This window comes from Dreissena polymorpha, chromosome 8 (assembly GCF_020536995.1).
Source record: "Dreissena polymorpha isolate Duluth1 chromosome 8, UMN_Dpol_1.0, whole genome shotgun sequence".
NCBI lineage: Eukaryota > Metazoa > Mollusca > Bivalvia > Myida > Dreissenidae > Dreissena > Dreissena polymorpha.
The window spans coordinates 62,490,433-62,497,520 of NC_068362.1; positions in this window are offsets into that span (position 1 = coordinate 62,490,433).

Sequence of the window (7,088 nt, forward strand, 5' to 3'; positions counted from 1 at the left end):
GGTACCAGTCTAATATTTGAAAGTAACTTAGATGAAGCTATAATTCATTACATTAGTAAAGAAAGTATATCTTTGAAAGATATGCTTATCGCATGGCAAAACATCAAGAACGAATATAACTGTTTAAAAGGGGGCATTTCTTTATGTAAACATGTCATATGGAATAACAAAAATATAAAAATAAATAACAAATCCATATTTCTGGTAAACTGGTTTAACAATGGTATAAAAACAATTGGACACTTATATAATTATCAAAAAATACATATTATACGTTTAATGAAAAACAATGCTTATATAATATAAATCTACTTAAAATTTTTAATTATTATTCACTATTTTCTGCGATTCCCAAAGAATGTAAAACATTATTGCATACACAAGGGATCAACACTTTAACAAGGCCGGAAAAAACTTTTGGTAATTTGATAGAGAAAACCAAACAAATAAATAAAACACTTTATAACATACAACACAAAACACACACTACAATTTATAACTGTACTGAAATGAAATGGAACCAATTATTGAATCTTAAAGAAAATACAGACTGGAAAAAAAAAATACGATTCCATTTAAGTCAACAATTGATACATATCTACGCAATTTTCAATACAAGTTTTCATCTAGAATAGTACCAACAAATATATTTTTAACCAAATGTGGACTGGAAGCGTGTAGCTTGTGTGATTTTTGCTAATTAAATAGTGAAACAATTGACTATTTATGGTGGAAATGCCTCTACATACAAGAAATATGGACCAAACTGCAACACTTTCTGAAAGATGATAACATTGACATAAAATTAAGCAAAGAAATGGCCTTCCTTGGTTTTATCGACAAAAAGTATACAATCATGTTCTGAATTTTATACTAATTTTAATGAAAACGTTTATATTTAACACGAAAAAAAAATGCAACCCAAAATTTAATATTTTTCTAAATTATCTCAAGATAAAAATACAGGCAGAAGCAGAAATTGCCCTCATTAAAAACAAATATGAAACACATAATCAAAAATGGATCCACCTCAGACAATATTTTTCAACCAACAGAACTTCGCTTTAGTACATATTAATTTTTGCCCATGCTCTCAACCATTTGGACTTATGTTTAAAATGTCAACCGCAAAGTACTAATACCATAATCAAGAAATATTGTTCTATGTATTGTAAATGCTTTAAATTACTTGATATTCCTCTTGAACCATTTAAACAAAAATATGTATTGTTTGTATGTATGCAAGTGCGTATGTGCATGCGTGTGTGTGCGCGCGGGTGTGTGTGCGTGTGTATGTGACAGCGAGTGTGAATTCGCCTGAGTGCATGCTTTTTATTTGCTTCTCATGTGAAATGATTAATACTGACAATAAATGTTGTATGTGTGCGAACTATATGAATGAATGCACTGTATATTGTTTTACTTTTTAGAAAATCTAAAAATAATTATGTATGAGTGATCCATATATGTTATATTATATTACCAATGTGTTATGTATGAAAATGTAAATGCTGTATATGTAAATGTCAAGCATGGTAAAATAAATGAAAAAAAAGAAAAAGATCTTAAAAGTGGAAATAGTTAAATACCTCCTGAAAACGCGCGTTTTTAATCTGCTGATAAATTGTGCGTACTTGTGTACAAACTTGTCTCATATTGTAACATCAATAAATATGTCTTCCGTGATTGGGATGCAAATAGTAATCGGGACACTAAAATAATTTGTTTTTCTTATCCTCTCACTAAGGAACTTCTCGGAATATATGCCGAACTATTAAATGACAACAACATGCATTCTTCACTCGAAAATCTCTATGTCTCTATATCTAGAAACTCTATGCACAAACGTGAAAACACATCTAGTTTACCACTCCTGAATATGTGTTAAAACTTGTTTATGCTGAATGGCAGTTTATTTACCTATTTATCAACCTTTTGGCGTTTTCTTCTTGCAGGGACTAATCAGTCATTTATTAAGTGTTGATAACGGTCGAATGCTTAAATTTTATCACGGAGTCCGAAATTGTAAAAACTGTACCTGTATTCCCAGATGGCCACACTGTTCTTGTTATGGACATTTATTTTGTATTATCTCAAAGCAAAAATACAACAACAACAATAACTTACCGGTCTGCCTGGAAATATACCTAGTTGTTATCAATATTAACAAACACCAATTAAGGAGTTATATTTGCGCCTGAATACCTACTCCAACATTAAAATAAAGACACCATTGAAATTTATAATGCCATTAGTGAACAATTACTTTTTGACGCAGACACAATTATTTCAAGTGTTGTAAAAGAACTGATCGATCAGTCTTATATACTCTGCGAATTTTCAACTTATTTGTTAAAATGTTATCATTAATGATAGTGTTTAAAACTAGTGTGTGTGTGTTAAACATGCCAATATATTCTTGACTATTGATTGTGCAAAGTATTTCGTATAAAAATGCTGATTTGTTACTTATGATAAATGGCTGTGGCTACTTTTTTTATGTGTACGATTATAAAAGCGACTTATAATAGTGTTTTATCATCTCAATCAGGATGTTGATTAAAAAATATAATTGTCATTATTATAACTATACAAGCTCAACGTTCATTTTGTAAATTTGTGTTTATCTTCATCGTGACTGTATGGCTAACTTAACTCACACACACAATCAAACAACTGTTTGAATGATTCACACAGCTTGTATAATTCCTCTTTACTACAATGTACCCCTGTACCAAATTTGAACCGGAAACACAATTATTTATTTTTACCATGAATACTTTCTGTGCCCTATGCTGTTTTAATGAATACCTGGGGTAAATAAATTATTAATCTGTTCTACTATGGTATTATTTTAAGCTGTTAAAATCAGCAGACAAGTATAATCTTAGTCCCGTGTATTTGATATTTGTACATGCATGTCTCTTATGTGTAGTTATAAAATGATTAAAATACGAACTATAAGTATAAATACTATATTAATTATGTGTATTTCTTTTTTCATTCACAGTTATTAATTCAACAAATAAGATATGTAATCCCGGAAGTAATTAACCCGACATGCCGTAAACAACTTTTATAGTCCGGATGATACGATACTACAAAAGATGCGAAGATTCCGTACCAACCTATCGCATTAATATTGTATATCACACATAGAGCTTTATATTGTTAAAATCGACCATATCAAGTTAACATAATTTGATACAGAATTTAAGCAAACTGCCCCTATTCAAAGCGTGTGCAGAACACAGTAATCAAAACATAAAAAATTTAAATAATAACACGCACTACAACTTAAAATTAAAGACACCGGAATGAAACATCGACCATTAAATAATTTTATCACAACGACAGTTACACAAATGACTTCTTTCATAAATGATACTCCGAAAACATAAATATGTCAATCAAACCAACTCAAACTGCAGTCTGCACCTAAAATTGCTAACATAATTAGTGATCTTTTCTGACTGAGCATGCTTTCATTATATAGAATCCGAACCTCTTGTAGAAATTTTGCCTGTAAGCCCACCTTGACACCAGTGATTACGCTATACTATATTTATAGAACGAGCTGAAGGATTTGGTGACTTCTCCAACGGATAACAGGGACAAGTTTAGGAAGTGTTACATGAAATTAGATAAGTTCCCAATCGTATGGTTTCACATGAAAATGGAAGCATTTATAGTTACCAGATTATTTTCTATTCAATTCCTTAAAATTGTTTAGCGACAACATTGAATGTTGATAAAGTCATTTTACAAAACAACGTCCAGTGATTGACCAGTCAATGAATACGTATGCAGCCAATCAAAGCGCTCAACTCGTTCAGGATACAATTATTGTAATGTTTTACAATATGAAATAAAAATTTGAATGAGGTGCAAGATGCAATTATTGTAATGTTTTAACAATTGCCATACAAATGTGTATGAGGTTAAATATAAAAAGTTTGTAATTTTTTAACAATATTAAATAAAAATATGTATTCGGTAAATTCAAACAGTGGATGATACGGGATTTTATCAGTTGTGAGAAGGGTTCATTTCTTTGCTATAAAGAAAAAGACTTATTTAATACTTTTGTAAAAAGCAGACAGCCCATAGTACCTACGTACGTTATCATAAGCATTAATATTAGTTTCGTGTGAGTTCTTAGGTAACCTCACTAGCAGTTACACATTCGATCATTTTAACATCTTTCATATCTCAAAGTATAAAAAGGTTGGCATTTTGTTCATGTACAAATCAGTGCGATTTTCTTAAAATAATGATCCGTTTTATTTGTTGTTTAATAACAGTAAAATATAAGCGAATCGTTAAGTATCCAAATATACCATAAGTTATTATAGCAAACTATATTTCAATTAATCGTCGCCATGAAGTGTGTATTTGCGGCATGGATGTGATACGAGCTACTATCGGAGAGGGTCAAAGCTCTGCGCTTAGCCTTATGAGTACACGACAGAAACAACGCAAGAAAAGTAATTAGTGTTATTGAAGATCCCTATAGCTGTTATTCCATCATTCGGCACGAGACCAGGACGGAAACTCGTTCTCAGTTTAGCCACATATGCATTTTGGCCCATCATTCGGTATTTTTGACAACGGACGAAAAAGAGGACATTATTGAAAACAGTTGTTTCCGCCAAAGCGATAAAAACATACAGCAAAATAAACGCTGTATCTCACTGTACAAATTTAAGACTTGTAATTCGAATGTAACTGCTTCGAGCTCACCGATTTCATTCCTTTTTTCTTTCAACAATGTCTGCTACCGGAAGTTCAAACGATGGTGTATTTTCATCAGTCAAATAAATTTTAATTGTGTTGTGACATAGTCTTTAAAACATAATGAACGTGCACAACTACGTTTCAGTGTTCATAACGATTTATGTCTATTGATTTTATTCTAACACAGCGTTTTCGTTAAATATTCTGAACTACAAGTTAAATGTATCAGCCTATCAGCCCCATGACAATAACAAATTGTATGACCGCAATATCCGGCCGTGTGCGTGGTTCTTAACTCTCCATTGAAGAACAATATATTAATATAGATTGGAACACCCAATGGTGACGTGTACAATTTCCGACGGGATCTTGTGCAAAACCAAAGAGGAGGTATAACGTAATCCGTTTTCCAAAAAAACAAAAGACGCATCTGGTCGTCGATGACCTAATTCAAGGGTTTTTGCACGTGTTACAACAATTGCAAAGTGACTTAAAATAACTTAAACAATATGTATCAAATGTTTGTCGACAGTGACCACATTAGCTTAAAGTAAAAACAAAAACATTACTTAATTTTATTTGCACTTGTATTACAAATATCATAACGTCCCTTTGAGACCGTGACTTCAATATTTGAAGACACTGAGTGTATTCTATGGACTCCCATGTAAATAACTGACTGGACTGAACATGTGGAAGAACTATGATGGAATAGTGCATTTATGTTCGCTTCTTATTTGCGTAATAGTTATTAAATTATGTTGAGATATTTTTTTGGATCTGGTTCAGTTGCGGGTTGGAGACGAAGTGAACAAGAAGAAAAGGCGGTTATCTTTAATTGATCTATGGTAATCCGAACCTGGTCGTGTAAAGCAATAGTTAATGGCTATTAAAAGGTTACCTGTGTTCTTTACTTCTGATTGCATATAGTCACAGTAGACAAGTAGTAACAATGCACTATATAACGGTGGTTCCAATGATGATCTAACCCTAGATGGCACAACCCAGGACGTTGATTATTACTTTACTGACATACGGGGTCCGCTTGAATCGACGGAACGTTTGTCAAGGCGAAATTATGCGTATTGCTGAATCTTTGTTCCAGTTTATACTAGTAGCCCGAGTTCAATTACCCCTAAGTTCATATGGCCGCCCATATATTTTCTAGTATTGTTTGTATATTCACATAGGGTTGAGTATTACATCTCAATTAGACATCGCAATCATTTGTTATCAAAGATCAATTAGAATAACGTGATAGGAATGCTTAACTCTTCCAAGTTGTATTCAACTTACAGAGTTTGCCATTCATAAATATTAATATATAATCTCTTTAAAGTAACAAAACAATGATTTACTCCACAATTTATAGAGCATCTGTTTTACGAATAATATGGGTCGCTTCACAGTCACCACAACAGGTTGCGAATTACCAGGAGTATTATAAACGTGATTGCGAAGACTTTAAATAGGCCATTTCATATCATATATATACGTAAAAGTGACCATTTGATAAAATAATTACTCAACAACAAACATTGAACATGAAATTCATATAAAAAAAATGATCAGCATAATAATCAAAGAGAGATATTCACTTTGAACATTGTCGTTAATTCAAATTCACGCAAAAGGCAACACCACATCAACTACAAGTTCAATTAAATAGCTAACAAATATTGTTATTGAAGATTATCCGACGAAAACGATGACGATGAAGAAAACCAAACAATCTAGCCATAAAGTAAAATAATTATAGATAAATCGTCTCATTTTAATAGCAAACTGCAATGGCTTTGGGCGTCTAGGCGTGAATATTAATGATGGCATTTTGTAAGCCAAATAGAATGTAGCGTAACAAAGTAAATTACCAACAAAAATAAATTAAATATTATTAAATTAAATTTTATATTAAATATAAGTATACTTAATATTATACGCGTTGGACAATTATTAACAACAGAAATTCAATGTTATTAGCGGGTCACGACAATTGCAAATTACTACTATATGCTTTGGAGCGGTGTCAATATTGAATCAATACCGATCTTATTATGAAATGGCTCAGCTAATTAATGATACATGTTTTAGAGCGATGCCAGAAGGTATCTTCTAAACAACGTCAAACTGGACGAGAAGACACACTCACTGCTTATCTCGCTTATAAGACATATATCGTGTATGCGGGCAGCCCATTGATTGTTGTATGATTTCATGTAAATAGCGGACTGCCATCCTTATTCGTCTGTCGCAAATATCATATTACATCGCTATATTTGTGCATGAGGTTTTGCACAAGATCCCGTCGGAAATTGTACACGTAATAATTGGGTGTTCCAACCTATATTTAT